The sequence below is a fragment of the Danio rerio genome, chromosome 20 (genome assembly GCF_049306965.1).
Source record: "Danio rerio strain Tuebingen ecotype United States chromosome 20, GRCz12tu, whole genome shotgun sequence".
Taxonomy (NCBI): domain Eukaryota; kingdom Metazoa; phylum Chordata; class Actinopteri; order Cypriniformes; family Danionidae; genus Danio; species Danio rerio.
The window spans coordinates 29,349,955-29,374,840 of NC_133195.1; the positions used below are offsets into that span (position 1 = coordinate 29,349,955).

Here is a 24,886-nt window from a genome sequence, read left to right on the forward strand (position 1 = left end):
TTATGATTACCAGAGAATCAATAACTAAACAACAGCACACACAATAACACACACACACACGTTTAACAGCGTGTTAGAATGAGCACATACCACAGACATCAATGGTTTGTTTTGGTAATGATTATTACAGACAATCCCAAAACTCCACCCATAAAGAACTATTTTTGCATTTAAAAACACATAACAGCAAAACAGCTTTTAAAAATGTTAATAAAAACGTTTTAGCAGTAACATTTGATCTATTTTGTATTTCATAATCAAATTAAATTTAAAATAAAGATTCAAATAAAACAATATTTTTGTCAAAAAGAGTGTGTATGGGATTTCTGTTAATACAGTATAATACAGTATAATACCATTTTAATAATTTGTATTTTTTAATAATGACTAATATTAAAATTCAAAAAGAAATAATAAAAGATGGTCATGAAACGAAAATAACAATAAAATTAAGAGATTTAAATAAAACAATCAAATTTGACTGTCGTCAATTTTGTTTAAAAGGTCTATAAGTATGTTGTGCTGATATATCAATGTGTACAACAGCTAGCATGCAAATACTATCAGCATCAGATTTCAGATTTCTAAAGGTTATGTTGAATCTCCATTGTCTTTCTAAAAACTTGTTTCCATCAGTCATACTCGCACTGCTTTCATATCAGTGTTTATATGGTAATGTGCGTGTGTTTGTGTGTGGTCTGGTTGCTCTCCTGCTATAAGTTTGTTTACAAAAGTTCACATAGATGGCTGTACAGAGCCTGCGGCCCACATTCCAACACTGTGTGTCATACACGCAACACGGCCTCGCACTTTCCCTCTCCTAAATACACTTTAATTCACTCCCTCAAAACAATGCACGGCAGTTCAATTCAGTGCCACTTGTTTCAAAGACAACATGATCAGCTGCAACCAAACAATTAACAATCAAACTAAAAACATTCCGAGATTTGCAAACGTCTGTTTTTGCTCTTCCTCTCAACCAATTCATTCCATCTCTGCTTCTCTCGGTTTCACTCTGCCTCTTTTTTTTTCCAACGTCTCTTCAATAATTACAGGGGGTGTGGGCAGCTAGCGTGTCTTAAACTGAATCGTTACTCATGAAACACGCATTTGAATGCTGAGATAAGATGTCTCTCGCTGATATAAAGCTCCTGGTCTTTGTTCGAGGTGTTTGTGGCTCATTCCGGCTCTGTCCTGGACAAACTGTCACATGTTGTTGAGCTTCGGGATTTAAATTACATGTTTGTTGTTCCAAACACTGAGTGCATGTGTAAGATTTTTTCATTCATAGAAACTTGTTCATATAAAACTCAGGCTGCAATTAATTTTATGAGCTGTGATTTATGTTTACGCCATGTGTGCATGCATTTCCTTTTCATTTTTCATGGTAAAATGAAAAAAGCATAGTAAATATATGTTATGTTATGTAATGTTGTGTTATGTTATGTTGTTTAAAAAAAGATGTTTTGGCTGCGATACCAAAATATTAACTTTATGATTTCCCCCAAAACTTCCAAAACAATACATCTAAACAGAATCCCAAAACAATATTATATTATATTATATTATATTATATTATATTATATTATATTATATTATATTATATTATATTATATTATATTATATTATATTATATTATATTATGGGCAACACACAAAGGGTAGCACAATTGCCTCACAGCAAGCAGGTCAGTTGGCATGGAGTTTGCATGTTCTCCCGTGTTTGCGTAGGTTTCCTCCGGGTGCTCCGGATTCCCCCACAGTCTAAAGACATGTCCTGTAGGTGAATTGGGTAGGCTAAATAGGGCGTAGTGTATGTGTGCGATTGAGAGTGTATGGGTGTTTTCTAGTGATGGGTTGCAGCTGGAAGGGCATCTGCTGTGTGAAACATATGCTATATTATATTTTAAAATAATATTTTGTGCAATGTTTTAAGTTTCCAAAATAACCTTTTGGTGAAAATAAAATAAAATAAAATAAACCAAAACAAAGCAAAAAACTGACAAAAAACTAAACAAAACTAAAAGAAAACTAAACTAAACCTAACCAAACAAAAAAACAAAACAAAACTAAACCAAAACACAAAACAAAACGAAAACTAAACAAACCACAAAACAAAACAAAAAACTAAACTAAACCAAACCAAACCAAACCAAAACTAAAAACTAAACAACAAAACAAACAACAAAAATAAAAGAAAACTAAACTAAACCAAAACACAACACAAAACAAAAGAAAACTAAACCAAACCAAACCACAAAGCAAAACACAAAACTAAATTAAACTAAACCAAAACAAAACACAACACAATACAATAAAAGACCACTTATAAATCTTATGAGCAGTAGAAAACTACAAGAATGTTAATTTTTATCCATGGAAGCTGTTGATACAGAATCTTTATTTTTCAGTTTGTGAGCTGTTCATTATAATCCTTCTAATGTTTCAGAAAGTGTCTCCTTACTCTTTTCATTGGAAACGTCTGAGTCTGTTAAAGTAACCACAGCTTTCAAATGAGCAAGTGTTTCCCGTGCTCTACATAATGACCTGACATCATTGCTTACTTGACTTTTGATGGAAGTGATTGCTGATAATGAACAGCAGCGAAAGTTTCAGTAAATTATAGTCCTGTGGTAAAGATCATCATTCTGAAGTTGAAATAACTTAGGTAGAACCCATTAAAGGTGATTACAATATATACAGTAATAGTGTGAATATATATTGATTGCACGATACAATCCATCTGGCACCTCCAGTCAAAATGACGAGACATAAACAATCTTGTAAATCTAAAAATTGAACAAAAAAAAAAATCTAGGTTTTTCAGAAATTATTTATTATATTCATATTGATGATAGATTAGCACTGTCGCCTCACAGCAATTAGATCACTGATTTGAGTCCCAGCTGGTCAGTTGGCATTTCTGTGTGGAGTTTGCATGCTCTCCCCATGTTGTGTGCACTGAAATATATTATGTCTGCAAATCTGTTGCAAACAATTTATTTGTGTTGAATTTAAACACACAAATTAAATTTAATAAAACACTACTTAATTTGTTTGTTTAAATTCAGCCCAAATAAATTGTTTACAGCCACTTAACGTAAAAAAATTTAGTAAATCCAAGGAATCATTTCTAAATATTTTTTTTCAGTGTGGGTTTCCTCCGGGTGCTCCGGTTTCCCCCACAGTCCAAAGACATGCCGTACAGGTGAATTGATAAGCTAAATTGGCCGTAGTGTGTGTGTGTGTGTGTGTGTGTGTGTGTGTGTGTATGAATGAGTGTATATGAATATTTCCCAGTACTGGGTTGCAGCTGGAAGGGCATCCGCTGTGTAAAACATATGCTAGATAAGTTGGCGGTTCATTCTGCAGAGGTGATCCCAGATGAATAAAGGAAGATGAATGGATGAATTCATATTAATATTATGTTATTTATATATTTTTAATATACTTAAAGAGACATTTCACCCATCTATGTGTATGTTGAGTTGTTTATCAAAAATGTACTTGTTTTTTATCCTGGATGCTGCAATGTTCATGAAAAAGTAAGATTACATACATGTGCATGAGCTCAATTTGATAGTGAATGAAAGATTAAAATAAAAATAATAATCTATATAATGTTCAGATTCTGATCATTTCACTTCATGAATATGTCATCAGTAGTCATAATAATTTTGTTCTGTGTTTTTTTCTCTTTTTTGAATCTGAAAGTGCCAGTAACTATCACTTGTAATTATGAATCATTAAGGACCAGAGGTTCTAAGTGATGTTTTATAAACAAATTTCAGGAGAAGCTGGATAAGTTTTCGATGAGGCTAATTCATCTTTGACAATCATTCTATTATCAAACCAGCTCAAGACCAAACCCCTATAAATAGTCTAACACGTCATAACTCTGTTTTCTCTTGACTTCAGCATCCCTTCACCACCCCAACTCCACTCTATTAAACCTGATACATACTTAAATCTGAAGGGGCAGCGATGCCGGCTAGACATTGCGCTCTGACCCTAACTCGCTCTATCCTGGTAAGAGGAATAACAGTGTTGGGCAGTGGCGTCACTACAAGTAGTCACGCAGCTCACGCTACTAGCCTAACTACATTTCTCAGTAGCATGGCGGTAGCATCACTATTTTATAAATCAAATAGCTTTTCTTATTTTTTTAGTCAAGCAGTGCTGTAGCATCCACACAAGCTACATTTACCGATCACGGACCAATAAGTGACAGCACTGATATTCACGGAGCTCTGAGGTTGATGTCTGGCCAATAAAAGTAAATTATTATGATGATGAGAATGATGATTTCTTCTTCTACCTGTTCTACGGTGGCCAACAACAAACTTTTTGGTGTGTTACTGCCACCTCTCGCTCTGGTCTATGACGTCGCCAAACAATTAGGCTAAAAGGAGAAATTTGCTTAATAGAAAGCCGACTGAGGAGTTATATATATTCATTTATTCATTTTCTTTTCGGCTTAGTCCCTTTAATCTGGGGATATCACAGAAGAATAAACTGCCAAGTACTGGCAAACACAGCTGCCGTATATATATATATATATATATATATATATATATATATATATATATATATATATATATATATATATATATACACTGTAAAAATTAATCCGTAAATTTTACGGTAAAAAACCGGCAGCTGTGTTTGCCAGTACTTTACCGTTAAAAACACGGTACAAACCGTAAAAGTAATTTCTCGTTTTTACGTTAAACTTCGGTATTTTATAAATTTATAGAGGTAATATGTTTGTATTTTAAATGACCAACATTTACCCATCTTTTGTTACACAGTTAGACATGTTAGCACACCCACATGCAGGTTAAGATAAGGAAGTTACATAATGAGCCAATGCTCATCGCAATCAACTTCTCCCACAAGCAGAAAAGAGTATCAGCATATAGAAGGTGCTCAGTGTCATTCACACAGCTACTAAACACCAGTATGGTAACACGCATAAAATTAAAGTCATGAAATAAACATTGTTTATCAACATTAGATGTAACATAAATCTCTAATGTACATAACTGATGGGGAAACAACTAAACAGATCCATATTAATGTCAACAAAATGCATAAAAAGTGATGTGCCATGCAGGGAATTCTGGGAAAGTCAATTTACGGTTATTCGCTGTATATATTAAGGAAATATACTGTTAGCCAGGTTACGGATTTGTACTGTAGCATTTTTACAGTTTCTTTACCATTAAAATCACGGCCCTTTTTTACAGTATATACATTTTTACGGCCATTTTTACACACACATATATATATATATATATATATATATATATATATATATATATATATATATATATATATATATATATATATATATATATGTACAATGCTTATTGCTAAATATTTCCCTTTACTATAAATTACTAATATTTTAACTGTGTAACGTTCGAGGTTACTAAAGTAACCCTTCGTTCCCCGAGGAGGGGAACGGAAGCACTATAAGTGGATTTGATTTGTAAAATCCACGCATTGGGAGGATTCGGATCAGAAGCCGCTTGTCTGGAGAGTATTGAACGGGCCAATGAATGAAATTAATTGGCAGCGTAAGCTTGCGCAGGTGTGCGACATCTGCAATTATCTCAGCATATAAGCACACCTGAAGCCAGCAGAAGCCATCCTTTTAAGCTGAAGAGACTTTCAAACAGCTAAGGGACAGTCATTATGGCGACGGAGTATAGTGCTTCCGTTCCCCTCCTCGGGGAACGAAGGGTTACTTTAGTAACCTCGAACGTTCCCCTTCGGGGGGAACTTCAGCACTATAAGTGGATTTGATTTGTAAAATCTACGCATTGGGAGCCCATTGAAAGCGCCATAATGACTGCACCTTACCAACACCCCCGATGAGGAGATAGTCAAGCAAGCGTGACGCACCCACATCATGGGGGGCGCGGTCCTCCAACGTGTCCCTGGCCCTAATTTATCCTACTTCAACAGAAGTTTTACGGATTTAGATATATTTTTTGGGAAGTCGTGAGCATCTAGATAATTCTAGGAAATACGACAGTACGTTGGGAAGCGTGCAATCCCGATAGGAAGGACGCTGCGGAGGCCATCCGTTACCCAAGGGGGGGATAGATGGCAGAATTTACATATGGACTAGCCCTAAAAAGGGGGAGTACGCATAGCAAAAGAGTGGTTAGCGGAGAGGGAAGACACGGGTCCGCCCAGGGGGGGGACTTAACCGTGGCGGAATAAGCATATGGGATCGCCTAGTGGGGATCACGCATAGCAGGCACCTATACCCAAAACGCGGGCTGACCAGCGGGCAGACCTACAACGTAGTGGGCCAGCAAGTGACTCCTCCGCTGAGTCAGTGCTGGGGGCCACGGAGGAATCTGCAGGGCTCACCTGACGGGGAACTTTACTGACAGATAAAAAAGGCGCACGTACCTCCGTGTTAGGGAGAATGGCGCAGCAAGCGTGTTTCAACACCCTACCGAGTTGTCTCCTCAATCACCAAAGGGTTACCTAATACCCTTGAGGAAACCGGCTCCACTCGCAGATTGTAAAACCTTGCAAATGTGTTGGGTGTCGCCCAGCCCGCAGCTCTACAGATGTCTGTTAGAGAGGCGCCGCGTGCACGCGCCCAAGAGGATGCAACGCTCCGAGTGGAGTGTGCACGAACTCCCGGGGGACACGGCTGACCTCGACTCGAATAAGCGAGTGAAATGGCATCCACAATCCAGTGGGATAATCTTTGTTTTGATACGGCACTTCCCTGCTGCCGACCGCCATAACAGACAAAGAGCTGCTCAGATGATCTAAAATTCTGAGTACGGTCCACATAAATGCGCAGAGCACGAACTGGACAAAGTAAAGAAAGGGCTGGGTCTGCCTCCTCCGGGGGCAGCGCTTGCAGGTTCACTACCTGATCTCTAAAGGGGGTGGTAGGAACCTTGGGCACATAACCGGGGCGGGGTCTCAGGATGACGTGAGAGTAATCCGGCCCGAATTCCAGGCACGAGTCACTGACCGAAAATGCCTCCAGGTCCCCGACCCTCTTGATGGAGGCCAACGCAACCAGCAGAGCTGTCTTCAGGGACAGAAATCTTAGAGATACTGATTCGAGTGGCTCAAAGGGATCGGATCGCAGACTCGTGAGAACGAGGGCGAGATCCCAAGAGGGCATGAGAGGGGGGCGAGATGGATTAATTCGCCTAGCACCCCTAAGGAACTGGATGACCAGGTTATGCTTTCCCACGGTGCCGCCAGCTACTGCGCTATGATAAGCGGAGATGGCGGCCACGTAAACCTTGAGAGTGGAGGGCGACAGCCTGCTGTCCAACTTCTCTTGAAGGAAAGAGAGCACAACACTAATCTGGCAATTTCGGGGGTCTTCTCTGCGAGAGACGCACCATTCAGTGAATAGACTCCACTTCAGGGCGTAGGCGCGCCTCGTGGAGGGGGCTCTAGCCTGAGTGATGGTATTAACCACCGCAGTCGGTAGGTTACCTAAGTCTTCCTCGCGTCTAGGGACCACACGTGGAGGTTCCAAAGATCGGGGCGAGGGTGCCAGATGGTGCCCTGTCCCTGAGAGAGTAGGTCCTCTCTCAAAGGGATCCGCCAGGGGAGGGCCGTCGCGAGGAGTGAGAGCTCTGATATCCAGGTCCGGTTGGGCCAAAGGGGCGCAACTAGCAGAACCTGTTCCTCGTCCTCCCTGACCTTGCACAGAAACTGCGCGAGCAGGCTCACTGGGGGAAACGCATACTTGCGCATGCCCTGAGGCCAGCTGTGGGCCAGTGCATCCGTGCCGAGAGAGCCCTCGGTCAGGGAAAAAAACAACTGGCAGTGAGCGTTCTCGGGGGAAGCAAACAGATCGATCTGGGCCTCCCCGAATCGCGCCCATATCAGCTGAACAGACTCGGGGTGGAGTCTCCATTCTCCAGGACGTAACAGCTGTCGTGAGAGCGCATCGGCTGCACGATTGAGCGTGCCTGGGACGTGAATGGCGCGCAGCGATTTCAGCCGCGGGTGACTCCAGAGGAGCAGACGGCGGGCGAGCTGAGACATGCGGCGAGAGCGCATACCCCCCATGCGGTTGATATACGCCGCCGCCGCCATACTGTCCGTCCTGACCAGCACGTGTTGCCGCTCCAGCACCGGTAAAAAGCGGTGGAGAGCGAGGAACACTGCCAACAGCTCTAGGCGATTGATATGCCAATGCAGCTGGGCACCCTTCCAGAGGCCCGCAGCCGCATGCCCGCGACACACGGCCCCCCAACCCGTGTTGGAAGCGTCTGTTGAAACAACAACATGGCTGGACGCCTGTCCTAGAGGCACACCGGCCTGTAGGAACGAGGGGTCGTTCCAAGGGCTGAGGGCGCGGCGACACAGCGCAGTAACCGAGACCCGGTGTGTGCCCGGGTGCCATGCGCGTCTGGGGACCCGATCGTGAAGCCAGTGCTGAAGTGGTCTCATATGGAGCAACCCGAGCGGCGTGACGGCGGCTGCGGATGCCATATGCCCCAGGAGCCTCTGAAAGAACTTCAGTGGGACCACTAGTTTGCTGTCGAGCTCCCTCAGACAGTTCAGCAACAGGCGAGCGCGTTCCTCGGAGAGGTGCGCTACCATGGTGATCGAGTCCAGCTCCATCCCGAGAAAAGAAATCCTCTGCACGGGGGCGAGTTTGCTCTTTTCTCGGTTGACCTGAAGCCCCAGTAGGCGGAGATGCCGAAGCACCTTGTCCCTGTGCATAATCAATTGCTCCCGCGAGTGGGCTAAAATCAGCCAGTCGTCGAGATAATTGAGTATGCGAATGCCCGCGAGCCGAAGGGGCGCTAGGGCACCCTCCGCGAGTTTGGTGAAGACCCGCGGAGACAGAGAGAGCCCGAAGGGGAGGACCTTGTACTGCCACGCTCGGCCCTCGAACGCAAACCGCAGAAATTGGCGGTGGCGTGGAAGAATGGAGACATGGAAATACGCGTCCTTCAGGTCTATGGCTGCAAACCAATCCCGAGGACGAACGCATTGGAGAATGCGCCTCTGCGTGAGCATTCTGAACGGCAGCCTGTGCAGACAGCGGTTCAAAACGCGCAGATCTAGGATTGGCCGTGACCCACCGCTCTTTTTGGGTACGATGAAGTATGGGCTGTAAAACCCACTCTCCATCTCGGCTGGAGGAACCGGCTCGATTGCACCCTTCGCCAGGAGGGCAGCAATCTCGTCTCGCAAGACAGGGGCGGACAGGGGGTTGACCCTGGAGAAATACACGCCCGTAAACTTGGGGGGCCGTTTCGCGAACTGAATCGCGTAACCGAGTCTGATTGTGCGTATGAGCCACCGCGAGGGGCTGGCCCGCGCTAACCAGGCAGGCAGAGCCCTCGCTAATGGAGTCATCGCTACAATCGCTGACGTACCAGCGGTGGGGCAGCGCGGAGTGGGTGTGCTGATCCGGGAAGCACGAGGGTCCCGCAGAAGAGCTGGAGGAGAGCGATTCGCTCTGGCTCCGCACCCTGACTCCGGAGAGGGGGCTGGAGGGCTGAGGGAAGGGAGACCGTCCCCCCAGCGCTCGTGAGCCACTGGCGAAGCACGTAGAGTCTGCGAGCCGGAAGGCAGCGCGTCCCGGACTGGCAGAACTCGTGCAGTCACATCCGGGGAAGGGAAAAAGTGCTCTTTTACTGATGTTTTGGTGGCACTGAAAAGTACCGTTGTTATCGGGGCCCCGCCCTCCAGCGGGGAAAGAGCAACTTTCCTCTTCTCCGGATGGCCTGTCTCAGGGACGCTTCGCGGTCCGTTTACCGGACTTAACGGCGCCCTGGGCAGGAGGGGCTGCCTGCTTTCGAGGTGAACGCCGCGCCCGCTTGGCCGGAGGCGCAGGCGGGGGCGGGGCAGCACTCGTTGGCGGGCGCCCTCGGCGAGGAACAGCGGAGGTGGATGGCTCGGCGGGCGGAGCGGGCTTACGGCCACGCCGATAGATGACATTGCCCATCGCATCCGACTGCTCTTTCACCGCCTTGAATTCCTGGGTGAATTCACCGACGGTGTCGCCGAACAGGCCAGCCTGGGATATGGGCGAGTCAAGAAAGCGAACTTTGTCAACGTCGCGCATATCGGCCAGGTTTAGCCAGAGGTGGCGTTCCTAAACCACAAGTGTGGACATCGTCCTCCCCAGCGCACACGCGGCGGACTTAGTAGTCCGAAGAGCATAGTCGGTCGCGGTGCGCAGCTCATGTAATAAGCTTGGGTTGGACCCGCCCTCGTGCAGCTCGGCCAGCGCCTGCGCTTGGTAGCGCTGGTAGGTGGCCATCGCGTGCAAAGCAGAAGCAGCCTGGCCCGCAGCCTTATAAGCTCTGGCTCCGAGGGAGGCAGACAACCTACAGGCTTTGGACGGGAGGCGGGGCAAACCCCGTCACGTAGAGGCGCCGCGCGGACAAAGATTGACCGCGATAGTGCGCTCCACTGACGGGATCGCCTCATACCCCCTGGCAGCTCCGCCGTCAAGGGCGGTGAGGGCGGAGGCACACGCAGCACGGGCAGAGAAAGGTGCCCTCCAAGACTGCGTGAGCCTACTGTGCACTTCCGGGAAGAAGGGGACGAGAGGCTTCGAAGGCTTCGCCTTCTGGTCCTCTACGTAGCACCCATCTAGTCGGTCCGGCCGCGGAGCTGGGGGATAAACCATCTCCAACCCCACGGCCGAAGCAGCCCGGGAAAGCACGGCTAACATGTCCGCTTCAGGATCCGATTTGACAGCGCTCACCTGCCCGGAGGGGGCGAGCGGGTCCGGATCTTCGTCGGACAGTGAAAGCCCACCCTCCGATGCCGCGGAGGACATCTGATCTCCGGTGTCAGCGAGTGTGAGAGCTACCATCTGGTTAGACGGATCACTCTCACCACCCGAAGCTTGGATGGAGCGCCGTGAGGAGCGAGAGGTCCGCGAGCCCGTGGGCGGCGGATTATCTCCCGCTGAAACCCTCAGATCTGCCCGAGCGCCCGCTGCTTTTTTAGAACAGGAGGCAACTGGGGTGGCTCGCTCTCTTGCGAAAGTTAGCCGCGATCTTAGCTGTGCAACGGTCATGGCATCGCAATGACGACATGAACCGCCCGCGAGCACCGCATTAACATGCTGGACCCCCAAACATGCAATGCAGTGATCGTGTCCATCATCCGGAGCCAGGAAACCCCCGCATCCAGAAACGCACAGTCGGAGCGCCATCCTGAAAAGGACGTGCTGCACGACTGTGTTGCTCTTTTAGGAAAGTTGCAACTATACGCACCGCTCTGGAGGACCGGACCCAAAGAACCGCAGGCAAGGGAGTAACCCAGCTCGACCGTCTGCCACCGCGAAGACCCACTCTGGACCGGGAGACACACTCGTTCGCTCTGAAGTGCTGATCAGCAAGAGGAACCCTCATCGACTCACTCAGAAAGGATCTGAAGCGAAAAGGATGGCGTCTGCTGGCTTCAGGTGTGCTTATATGCTGAGATAATTGCAGATGTCGCACACCTGCGCAAGCTTACGCTGCCAATTAATTTCATTCATTGGCCCGTTCAATACTCTCCAGACAAGCGGCTTCTGATCCGAATCCTCCCAATGCGTGGATTTTACAAATCAAATCCACTTATAGTGCTGAAGTTCCCCCCGAAGGGGAACACTAGGTTTTATTGGACTTTTTGTTTTTGCTGGTATATACTATAGCTTGTTTTTGTTTGGTACAGCATATCATTTGCAATAAATAACTGAACTGAACAATTATGCCTCATTTACAGTTTTATTCGATTTAAAAAGGAAAATTGTGGCTCAGCCATGTAGCTTTTAGCTTAGCTTGCTATATTTCCCAAAGGGTAGCTTTTAGTGTAGTCAAGCAACATTTTAAGTAGAGTGGCTAATAGCTTAGCTCACTACATTTTTTAAGTAGCTAGCATAACACTGGGGAATAACATGAGTTAGGGTGTCTTTCCGAGCTCAGAGCCCTTTCCCGAACAGCAAAAAAATACGCATATTCTATTCAGTCAAATGTCTGCGAGTTTTAAATCATGAAAAAATCTTAAATATTCTACTGAAGAAAAGAAAAACATCTCGGATGGCCTAAGGGTGAGTAAATTAACAGCAAATCTACATTTTAAGGTGAACTATCGCTTTACGGTTATTAACTAAATTTTAAATTACACTTCCAACCACATACAGCAATGCATATCATATGACAAACACGCAGCATTTGCATGCAGTCTGTCATGTCTTTGTGTTTTGGATAAAGACACCAGCGAATACAAAGAAAGTGGATTATGCCGCAGTTCAGCTTAATCCCAAAGTGAAAGGGTGAGTGAGTGTGTGTTCAGGGAAATAAATTACAAAGAGAGATAGAGAGAGAGAGAGAGAGAGAGAGAGAGAGAGAGAAAGAGAGAGAGAGAGAGAGAGAGAGAGAGAGAGAGAGAGAGAGAGTTGAGCTGAACGTATGCATGTGTGCGTGTAAGGCTGCTCCACTGAACGAATCATCTGCCTTCAGGATTACACAGTGAGTTATTACCTAAACAGGAGCCGATCCCAGATACACAATAAAGGCTAGATGTAGCGACAATAAACTTCCTGTAAATGCTCATTTCTGCATGTAAGCACAAACATACACATTAAGTTATCCTGCCACCCAGACCCATAAACATCAAATCAAATCGCTCCAAACAACACAGTTTCCCCCCCAGGAGCCAGAAACTGTCACTTTGCCAAAATCGACTTCATTTTATTGGTCCTTGTTTAGACATTCTGTTGTAACTTTGCAAGTATACAGCAATAAATAAAAATTATTCATTGTAAATCCTAATTTTCTCTGCTCGAAAAAAAGCTGCTGAAAAATTCAGCTCAGTCATTCCAAGTAGATTGTCTAATATCTGATAACAAACCTTTTATTTCAGACAACCTATTGTGTTTCTATGCTAGTTCATGTCATGGGGGTCAAAAAAATGTTTTTTTAATTAAATTAAAAAGTGGGAAAGAGCCACACAATGAACAAAAACACCCCATAAATACAAGAAAGCGGGGTTAAACAATTAAACAAACCATTACACCTGTTACGATTCAAATACAATCTGAAAATGAACAAAGAAATTTTTACTTTTAGATCAGCACTTCTGTTTCCCAGTACTGGGTTGCAACTGGATGGGCATCCTCTGTGTAAAACATATGCTGGATTAGTTGGCGGTCATTCTGTCAAGTCAAAGGAATATGAATGAATGAATGAATGAATTATCTGCACTTCCTCCTTTGCATTTTTTAAAAAATACACATTTTCGAACAAAGTTTTATAAAGTGTGCTCTGATTAAACACATTCTGTGCTCACAAATTCAAGTAATTCACAAATTCATAAAGCAATGTTAATAAATAGTAGTAGATCTGATTTGCTGTGTCACCATAGGTGACAAAAAATGAGTTCTGCAAAATTGTTTCAAACCCTTTATATATCCTGAATTGAAACAAACATTTAGTAATGTTCAACTCAATTTGTTTGTTTGAATTCAGCCCACATAAATTGTTTACAACCACTTAAAAATATTTAGTAAATCCAAGGAATCATCTTTCAATAATTTTTTTTTCAGTGTACCCAAACCTAACAGTTAACTAATACTCTACTTATATTGTAATGAGACATGTACAATCTCCAAAATAAAAGCTGTAGCTGGGGTGATACTCTTTCAAAAGGTACATTTTTTAGTTTTTAGGTACTAATAATGAGCTTTAAGGTAAAATATGGAGCCTAGGGACTAACACGAAACTTTAGTTTTCCTTTAGGTCACAGGGCCGCACATCTGCACCATTTAGCTTTAATCCTAATTAAACACACCTGATCAAACTAATTGAGTGCTTCAGGCTTGTTTGAAACCTACAGATAAGTTTGTTGAAGAAGGGTTGGAGCAAACTTGTGCAAAGCTGCGGCCCTCTAGGAACTGGATTTGACAGCTGTGTTTAGGTGCTCATGTGAAGCCTTTAAGTACAAAATGCAGCTTTTAAAGAGGTACCACCTCAGTGACAACTATTGTACCTTTATTTCTGAGAGTGTAGCTACTTACAGGCAACAGAATATCTAAGGTGAATCATCTAAATAAAGTCATATCAAAATAAAAATAAATAAAGTTTAACTAAAAATTTCTGCTGCGTTAAACATTTTTTGGTGTGTAAGTGTCGCCAACGTGTCTGGACATTGGTCCATCGACAGCAGGGAGATCGAATAATAGGAATGACGTTGTTTAGATATAATTAGTACAAATTACGATGTTGAAATCTCCCGTCATCAATCACTGCCAACTTTACCACAAGATGAAAGCTGTGAACTACAGTACTGTAGATTGAGGGCAAAACCCTGTTGGAACTGGCACCTTCATGGGTGAAATGGCAAAAGTACGCTCATGAATAAAAAACCAATACATTTTCACAAATGTTCATGTTTCTCTGTGTAACCTGATTTGTTTACAAACGTATTTGAACAAAATTAAAATCACTTTTTGAACAGAATCAGACCTTCCAAAAGAGTAAAAACTAGCTGTATATCAAGAAAAGATTATGTGTGAAGCTACTAGTAGTCCTCTGTTTTTCTTTGGTGTGGAAATAAGGAGGTGAATAAAGTCGTTCATAACCTTTGGCTTTAGATAGAGGGGAGACCTTTAGAATGCAGAACAGGTTAATGTGACTGTGTTTACAGCGGTGGAAACAATTAGGGTGCCATTAATCAACTAATAAAATGACTAATCTGACAAAAGTGCGGCGAAGAAGAGAATTTAACTGAGTCATGACAGAAAAACACACCCACTGTCAGTGTGTAGACGGGTCGGGTTATGTAAACATCTGAGACAAATTAAAAACCAAATAGAGCCAAAGCAACTAAAGTAAAGTTTAACATAGGAGGCTTTAAAAGAATGATTTTTGTTTAGCTTTTTTAAAAGAAAATGGGTTTGACCGTGCTCGATTTATTAGCCAGCCCTACGGTAATAAATATATAAATCATTCAAAGAAATCAAAATCAATTCAGCACCCGTATCCTTATCGCTCATTACCCTAATCAGCATGTTTACATAACTTTACGAGCACACTGCTTCACTGTGTGTGTTTATCTTTCCCTCTGATTAGCTGCATTTATACAGGACTTTGAATAATAATGACTGACTTCATGCTGAAGCTTTATGCACTGGAAAAATGACAGCCAGTGGCCAGCTGACTGATAATAAAACCAGTCAGGGCTTGTGTCTGTCAGGCCATGTTTGCATACGATGTGTGCGTATGGCGTATGTGTCTATTTCAGGGAAGCTTTGTGTTTGAAAGGCTGTTTTCTTAGTGTTTCAATAATGTTCGGGATTCATGTTTCTCATGGCCTTGAGCTTCAGGTCTAACCTTGAAGCTTGTCAGAGCTGTTATTAAATCTGATCCTGTGTGAATATTTGCATGTATGACATGAATGTTTTTTTGTGTTCTTTTTATGTTAATATACTGTACAGTTTCTTTGAATGTGCCTTATAAACTAATAAAAATCAGAAAAGGTACATCAAAAAAGCCTCCACCTGGATTTAACTAAGCAAATAGGTAAGACCCTCTCATTGGATAACTTAGGACAAATTAATACATAGAAATTCCAAACTTTATTTAAAAAAATGCTAATGGAAATGTAAATAAACACAAAGAGAAATGTTCTTTTTTTCTGCAGTATGTAATAAACAACTGTATTGAAGAGTTATTTTGAAAAATATCTCTAATGTACCATATCACAGCTATATTATAAGCCAGCATATACAGTCACCAGGCCACTTTTTGACTAGTATCGGGTTGGACCCCCCTTTGGCTTCAGAACTGCCTTAATCCTTCGTGGCATAGATTCAAGAAGGTACTGGAAACATTAATCAGAGATTTTGGCCCATATTGACTTGATAGCATGATGCGGATCTCCTGTTCCATCACATCCCAAAGGTACTCTATTGGATTGAGTTCTGGTGACTGTGGAGTTCATTTAATTACAGTGAACTCATTGTCATGCTCAAGAAACCAGTCTGAGAGGATTCGCGGTTTATGACATGGCGCGTTATCCTGCTGGAGGTAGGCATAAGAAATGAGTACACTGTGGTCATAAAGGGATGGACATGGGATGATAAAGGACGTGGTCAGTAACAATACCCAGGTAGGCTGTGGCATTGACACTATTCTCAATTGATACTAATGATCCCAAAGTGTGCCAAGAAAATGTCTCCCACACCATTACACCCTCACCACCACCCTGAATCGTTGATACAAGGCAAGATGGATCCATGCTTTCATGTTGTTGACACCAAATTCTGACCCTACAATCCGAATGTCACAATAAAAATTGAGATTCATCAGACCAGGCAATGCATTTCTAATCTTCTGTTGTCTAATTTTGTTGAGCATGTGTGAATTGTAGCCTCAGTTTCCTGTTCTTAGCTAACAGGAGTGGCACCCGGTGTGGTCTTCTGCTGCTATAGCCCATCCGCCTCAAGGTTGGACGCAATGTGGTTTCAGAGATGCTCTTCTGCATACCTCAGACGGTTATTTGAGTTACTGAGTCTGGCCATTCTCCTCTAACGTCTGGCATCAACAGGCATTTGGGTCCACAGAACTGCCGCTCACTGGATATTTTCCCTTTTTCAGATATTTTCTCTTTTTCTCTGTAAACCCTAGAGATGGTTGTGCGTGAAAATCCCAGGAAATCAGCAGTTTCTGAAATACTCAGACCAGCCTGTCTGGCACCAACAACCAATGCCACTTTTAAAGTCACTTAAATCAACTTTCTTCTTCATTCTAATGCTCAGTTTGAACTGCAGCAGATTGTCTTGACCATGTCTACATGCCTAAATGCATTGAGTTGCTGCCATAATAAGGGCTGATTAGAAATTTGTGTTAATGAGCAGTTGGACAGGTGTACATAATAAAGTGGCCGGTGAGTCTATGTTTTTTGTGAAAACATGCAACTTGTTCTATATCAGTAGTACAATACAAAAAAAATTATCTTGAATTTCTGAATAATATTTTTATTTTATATTAATTACCACCGGAGAGCTGTTTTGAGAATATTCCGCAACATGATAGTAACAATCAAACAACTGTGCAGTTTGAAATAATTTGGCAACCCTCCTTCAAACGTGGATTTTATCAGTCATTTCTGCTTGAGGAGCTTAAACAGAAAGAAGAGGACAAAAGTGATTGAAAACTTTTTTTCTTTTCTCTTTAATACCCTCCTGTAATCCTTTAAAAGACGACAAGCAGGACTGAAGTGATAAAACGATAGCTTTGTAAATGCTCAAGGTTTGTTTACAAGCACTGTTTCAAGTGGTGCCAGTAAATTTACACAAACAGCGATTATAATAATGAGAAACGCACTTTAAGAGAATAAAGACTAAGGGATGGTGCTTAAGATGTAAAACACTGCAGGAGCCAAGAATATTATTTATTTGGAGGCACTAACATGATGTATAAATCAACTGTCATGAATAAGGCCTGATGTGGGGCAACTTTTGTATTCTTCTTTTTTATTTGGCTCCTTTTTAAACTGTAATGAAAACAGAAATTACTCAAATAGGCCAGATCAAAAGTTGAAATTTAGGCCTCGTTAAAGACAAACAAGGTGACATTTACAGGATTAAAGTGCAAATAAAGGTTAATTTCTCACACATGTGGCTTTATAATGCAATTATAATTTATGTATAAATTAGTTTGCTCCCATACTGGACTGAATAGGCCAGATATTGAGCCACAAAAAGCAGATAGACCTGCAACAACACTGATAAAAAATTATGTCTGCTAAATTGTTGCAAATTTATGTTGATTTTAAACGAACACATACAATTTAGCAATGTTACACTTAATTTGTTTGTTTAAATACAGCCCATATAAATTGTTTACAGCCACTTAACTTAAAAATAGCAAATCCAAGGAATCTTCTTTAAATCATATTTTTAGTGAAGGTTATAGAACATTTTAAAAATGGAAAAGGATATAAAAAGATAACCAGAGCCTTGAAATGCCAAACAGCACTGTTCAATAATCTATTATGAAGTGTAAAATTCAGAGATATTTTGATATCAAGCCAAGGTCAGATAGACCAAGAAATATTTCAGCCACAACTTCCAGAGGAATTACTAAGAAAAACCCACAGAAACAATTACTTTCAATTTCTTTTTGTATTTTAATAAGATAGTATTGACTCAATATGTATGTTGAATAATTCTAATTTCTAAGTTAAACTTCTTTTATCTTATTTGGAATTAAGTTGCTATTTGAGATGAGCCATATTTTTTTCCAAACAGTATCATGAACAAAAGAGTTACAGCACATTGTTTGCTCATTTAAAATTCTGTTTCTCTAAGAACTGCATCACAACACGAAAAAATAGCCATCGCAGCTTCCAGTTCAGGGAAACTTTAAATGGTTTAAAACCTTTATGAGTTTATTTAGTTATTGAACACTAACGAAAATATTTTGAAGAAAGCTGAAAACTTGTAACCATTGACTTCCATACAGGAGAAAAAACAAATGCTATAGATGTCAATGGTTACAGGCTTCCAGCTTTCTTCAAATTACCTTCTTTAGTGTTCAACGGAAAAAGAAACTCAAAGAGATATAAAACAACTGTAAGGTGAGTTATTGATAACTGAGATTTCCTACATATAGTAATACCAGGGTACCTTTTAAAAACATTTTGACACCTATTTTTAAAATAACTTGACACCTAAAATGACTTCAAACTGCTTCAAAATGTCAAGATTTTACTGCTTTTTTAAACTAAAATTGTGAAGTTGTGGGGAGGTCCAAGACAACAGTGTTCTGCACCAAGCGAGAATAAAAGCCACAATGTCAGGGTGTCTCCGGTTTAAAGGCTGACACTAAGAGGGAACACCAAAGATCGCTTTTAAAGTGCAAACAGCTAACTTGACCCCCAGAATATCACAAACTATTTTAAAGAAAGTAATCCAATAGTTTTGCAACAAAATTCAAACATATGACTAAGATTACATGGTGAAAGTTAAAATTTATCACACATATCTGAAACATTTGGATATCTTTTAGAAAGTTTGGCCTTTGAGAGATGAGCTCTGTGATTCTAGCGCACAAAGTGAAGGTGCACATCTGATTCATTTCAACTTTCAGTTCAACTCAAAATCTGATTAAAATGGTTTGAAAAGTCAAACAGAATCTCTTTAGTGGTCTACGATTTGCATTCTTCCATATATTTATATTATATTTATTTCTAAAATGGACCTGTGCTTTTAAAGAGTGTCCCAGAATGACATTCCTCTAAGTGCGTTGACAGAATCGTGAAGCCGTTATCTGATAATCATAATAGCTTTGCACAGGTGTGTTATTAACCAAATATACTCCTCTCATTATCCTCTCACCCACTGATACAGTGATGAAATGGAAACTATAGTGTGTGTATGTATGTGTGTGTCCATTGACAGCCTTATCATCACATTTGGAGTGTCAATGTCTCTCTAATTAATCACAGTTAAACAAATGAACTGTCTTGCTCGCAAACACACCCACGTGTGCGAGGATAGTGCACTATTTAAAATCACATCAGCCAAAGCTTTCCTAAACACACCAGAGCCGTGGCAACCTACTGATGAGCATTAAACAGTAGGGCACAGCTGATATTTTTTATGTTATTGAGTTACATTTAGCCACATTCCACTAAACATATGTGTGCAAACACACCTGGGCCACACCTACACACATCAACAACCACTTCAAAAAAAAAGAAGAAGCAAGGAACAAGAAAAAAAAGATGTTTGCAGGTGGATTGCCTCTTAATTCGAACAACCTCAAAAACTGCATCCATTTATGAATCTGCGCTGTTTGATGTAGGTGTGTAAGTCTTTCTGAATAGAGAAGCAAATGAAAGAGAGCGATATACAGCAGAAAGAGAGAGAGAGAGAGAGAGAGAGGTGCGGGGCAATGTTCAAGAGCATATCATCTGTTAACCTGTGCTAAACAAAAAGAGGTTTACACTGCTGAGAAATTCAAAGAACTTTTGGCAGAGAAAGAGCAAGACAATAGCGTCCCGACGAGAGCGAGACTCACTCTAAATCTGCCACATTGTGTTTCTGGCTTTGATCTCTTCAAACTTGCCTGCATGTGTAAGGTTTTGCTCTTTAAATACATTAAGACCTCAGACGCGGTCGGGGTATTTGCCCAAAGATTAGTTTACTTAAAAACAGAAACCGCCAGAGTCAAAAAGCCCAAGTGAAGGGCTAATCTGCCATTCAGAACACTATCGCTGCATTACAACTAGAGCGTGTGTATATGTGATTGTGTGTGTGTGTCTACGGTAAAACATCAGGTTCAAAGGACTGAGGGCTCATAAAGCAGTCAAGGCCTTTTGTGTTAATGCTTGATTTTGTAACAGCATGTGATCCAGGAGAAGCAAAAATATACAAATGTAACAATTTGGAGTTAAGCTCGACAAGAAAGGAATGAGCGTGTGCAAGTGGATGCGTAGAGGTTTATGTTACCAGGTATGAGCTTGTATTTTCCAAAAACCTATTTAGAAGTCACTTGAGCGTGAAAAACAACGTGTTTAACCCAACCACGGGCGGCAAACATCAACTTGGCTACTTTATAAATGTGTCAGGAAAAAATGCTGCACTTGACTGCTCACGCAAAGACAGACTAATGGAAAGTTTAAAATGTTTGGCATTTAAATCTTTTTTTCTCTTCACTAAATCTTTTTAACTCTATTCAGCCCCCTATTGGACATGTAATGCCTTTTTAGCATCATATTTGCTCACAGTTACTTTACATATCTGATTTGACTTTACATATCATTAATTTTCCTTCAGCTTAGTCTCTATTTCAGAGGTCACCACAGCGGAATGAACTGCCAACTATTCCAACATGTTTTACGCAGCAGATGCCCTTCCAGCTGCAATGCAGTTGGAGCACCCATACATACTCATTCACACACACACACACACACACACACACACACACACACACACACACACACACACACACACACACACACACACACACTCTCAGAAAAAAAGGTACAATGAGGGTACAATTTTGTTCCTAGAGGGAACAAAATATAAAATTGTACCTTTAAAGGTCCCATATTGGTCCTTAGGGTACAATTTTGTACCCAAATGGGCTATAAAGGTACAAATGTCCAGATTTAGGTTTGAAAGGTACATTTTTGTACCTTTTATAGCACATTTGGATACAAAATTGTACCGTAAAGGACCAATTTGGCACCTTTAAAGGTACAATTATATATTTTGTTTCCCTATAGGAACAAAATTGTACCCTCAGCTCATGATAAGATCAAGACACTATATAACACTAATTTAAATGTATTAATACTAAACATTAATACTAAAATACATAATTTAAAAATATAATAAATAAATAAATTGATTGAATTAATTATTTTAATAATTACATTTTTTCATGTATTTAAATTACATTTTTTCTCAAAAATGTTAATAATTTAATTTATAATTGAATGTAATTTTAATCATTAAAAACGTAAATACTGGTCTTTGCTTACTGTTTAAGACCCTATAGTTTATGGGATGTAGAATAAGAACCATGCAGAGTGACAGCATCTTCATACAGGTGGTGATGTTGCTGTCTCTTTAAGAATTTGGCTTGTTGAGACGTTATAGTAGTGTTTGTTACTGAGGCGGTCGGTCGAGTATGCTGGCTGTTTACACAGAACTTCGCACGCTTTTCAAAGAAAAGTCTATTTTGGAGTCCACACTTTTCAGGTAAGAATGTATTAAAGATATATTTTCAGTCTCATTTTTACATGTGAAGCCGTGTTCTGTTGATTTTGTCTGACTCTCGGGTCTCGGCTTTCCCCCGCTTTAAGTGCTCCGGGCTGGCCTGCAGGATGGAGTTTGCTAAGATGTCTGCTGCTTATTAAAGAAGTTAATACAATGTGATATCGAAGTCACCGAGGGACATAACGTTATAGACGGTGAGTACTATATGCTGTTAGTTTTCTCGGTGTAAAAGTTCCCTTTATCGCCTACGTTACGTATTCGCGCCTTATATCTTACGTTACGTTACTGCTTTATTAATAAGTGTTGCCACGGCGGAAGATAATCGCAACCCAAATAGCAAAATACACTCGGGCCAGCTGCGGCGGCAGAAGCGCGACGCTGCCGTATCCGTGCACCGGATTCGGGCCGTGAGTAATGTGCGGTGTGGCCCGGAGCTCGCGCGACTAAAGTCTTCATATACCTTGATAATACTGGAAATTTGTAATTATCGATAATGTTTTATATTTTGAGGCCATTTTCTAGCCACGGTTGACCGCTGAAATGTAATTTTAGACGGTTATATAAGTTACACCGCCATTTTGTGAAGAAAAATCACAATTTTGTCACCGGCAAAGCGACTGATTATGTCAACGTGGCTAATTACAAACGTGGCGTGTGTACGTTATGCTTGTACATACCTTCGTTTCAGTGTCTAAGTTACATTAATGTTGAGGAGTGTCCACAAACTCTCATGTCCAGAATTGTTGGTGCTTTACTATCGTTTAACGTTATACTTATGTTAATGTAGAGTTATTAACATACCATGTTGTATAAATCGACGTTTTAAGTTATACTTTGTTCTTTAATGTAATAATTTGTCTCATCTGTTCTGAAACTGGTACCTTGAGCTATTTTACCTATTTTATTAATATCTCAAAATAAATAAATAGTTATTGCTTTATCTTATTGCTTTCCAGAAGTTTTTGAAGTTTCCAATTGTATTTCAGGACAAGATTAAACAACATAATGCAGCCTAACAGCATCAGACCAATGAATGCATGTCATATGAAAGCATGGCTCAGTTACAAGATGTAAGTATGTCTCATTATCTATACCATGGTTTTAATGGCTTACATACTATTTTAAATTTGTAGGTTTTTACTTACAAACAACAATAAATGTACACCCATGTGTTTAAAATTATTTTCTAGGTTTTCATCGAAAGATGAGAGATCAACTGAAGAATGCTATGGATCTGACTCTAAGGTACTCTTTCTAAACTTTCTCCACTTGATTAATATTATTAAATTCTAGCTTTGGATGGATTCATTCATATTTGTCTGTATGCCACATCTTATGTTCCAGGAATTGATTTTACAGCAGCACTTCTCATGTTGCCAGCCTTGTTAAGCGAGACACTTCAACATTTCGTTGTGCTCCGGTGAGTATGTTGTTTTCTGTTCAGTATATGCTGTGATAAATGCATTTTATAATGCTTGACATTCTTTATATTAGGATGACGCAGTGGGTAGTGCTGTCACCTTACAGCAAGAAGGTCGCTGGTTCGAGCCTCGGCTGGGTCAGTTGGCTTTTGTGTGAGGAGTTTGCATATTCTTCCAGTGTTCGTGAAGGTTTCCTCCAAGTGCTCCGGTTTCCCCACAAGTATAAAGACATGCGCTATAGCTGAATTTGGTAAGCTTATTTGTCTGTAGTGTAATAAGTGTGAATAAGTGTGTCTGGATGTTTCGTAATACTGGGTTGCAGCTAGAAGGGCATCTGCTGCATAAAACATATGCTGGATAAGTTGGTGGTTCATTCCACTGTGGCAACCCCAGATTAATAAAGGGACTAAGCCGAAAAGAAATTGAATGAATGAAATTTATATTAGTCTTTTAATCTGTGATACTTTTTTTTTTTTAATCAGTGAATATTAATTATTTTACTTTCTATGCATGTTGATTTTCTCTTCATCAGTGATAGAGTGACTGATATTAATGTAATTATTGCTTTGTCATTTACAGTGAACCATCTTCACTACATCCAACAGTTCAAGTACAGGAGGAGGCCACCGACTGGACAACTGTGTTAACAAGACGAGTCACGGCAGTCTTCAGAGTTGATGGGATTGCGATTGGCCGGGCTGATGATGTGGACAAATATACATTTTTGACATATCCATCTTATTAGAAGAACACCTTGATGTTTCTGCAGTGGAATGTTTTGAATGAACAGTGGACGATGACAAGCCTCGATCTACTCCAGTTACCAGAGTGATCAACCTTGTTTTTTGTTTCTCTACATGCTCTTGGGATAATCACAATCATCAAGTTAATCCAGCACACTGCTATCATTCATGCATAAAGCACATTTTTTAAATAACTTGTGGTCCTAATGACTATCAAAGAACATTTTCCAGATATGAGTGCTTGACATGTCATGTTTATCAAAAGCATAAACACATATTGTGTTACAACAAATTACAACTCCACTAAAGGAGTAATCTACTGATGTTGAGGAAGAGGCTACTGATGTATTTGGTTTTCTGCACTGTTGAAGCAATTTATAGAGAAGCATTGCCTTCATTCTGAAATTCAGAGAAAATGTTGATGACAAATTATTTATTATGACCGAGTATTCTGACTAAAGACAAATACTTTGGACTATATAAAGTGCAATACTTGATGTAGCCTGTGTAATGTGTTTATACATCTTAAACAGTATTCTTGTGGTCTTTGTATTAAGTGTAGATTTAGTTTTTTTTCTGATCTAAATTGCTCTTTTTACTGTTTTACATGTCTGCTTTTACTTGCTGTGTAATTTTATTTCTTAACACATTCAGTTGTGAGTTGTAATGAAATATTTCTACATTAATAAATAAAAGACATCTGTGAACCAAAATATTTTATTTATTTATTTGTGCATGCAGTCACCAAAGGATCAAAATGCCTGGGTCAGTACCCTGAAAATACTATATAATATAAAGAGGTACATTTTTGTACCTTCAGTGTAGGGTACAAAATTGTCCCTTAAAGGGTACAAATGTAGAAGGTACAATTTTGTACCTTTAAATAGAGGTACAAATTTGTACCCTTAAGGGTACCACCCCAGTGACGGGCCATTTGTACCCTAAAAGGTACAATTTTGTACCTTTTTT

General features: G+C 41.0%; 2 long non-coding RNA genes across 16 annotated transcripts in view; one reads left to right on the forward strand and one right to left on the reverse strand.

Annotated features, from left to right (window-relative positions):
- Positions 1-24,886, reverse strand: part of LOC137488655 (uncharacterized) — an 80,463-nt gene that overhangs the window by 5,847 nt on the left and 49,730 nt on the right. For 4 of the 12 annotated variants that reach the window (XR_012395734.1, XR_012395730.1, XR_012395737.1 and 1 more), the window contains one exon: positions 13,085-13,176. The exons of 6 other annotated variants lie outside the window; for them this stretch is intronic. This is a non-coding gene — a long non-coding RNA (uncharacterized lncRNA). Of the gene's footprint in view, positions 1-13,084; positions 13,177-24,886 lie in introns of those variants that run through there. 2 more of the 12 variants (XR_012395732.1, XR_012395738.1) reach the window with 1 other exon arrangement.
- On the forward strand, positions 21,630-24,440 carry LOC137488654 (uncharacterized). Of its 4 annotated transcripts, none has more exons than XR_012395759.1 (7): positions 21,630-21,735; positions 21,840-21,947; positions 22,740-22,823; positions 22,944-22,998; positions 23,098-23,173; positions 23,248-23,424; positions 23,754-24,440. It is a non-coding gene; the product is annotated as an uncharacterized lncRNA (long non-coding RNA). The 4 variants fall into 4 exon arrangements; XR_012395761.1 differs by having other exon boundaries at positions 21,860-21,947; XR_011007789.2 differs by having other exon boundaries at positions 21,630-21,947; positions 23,754-24,438.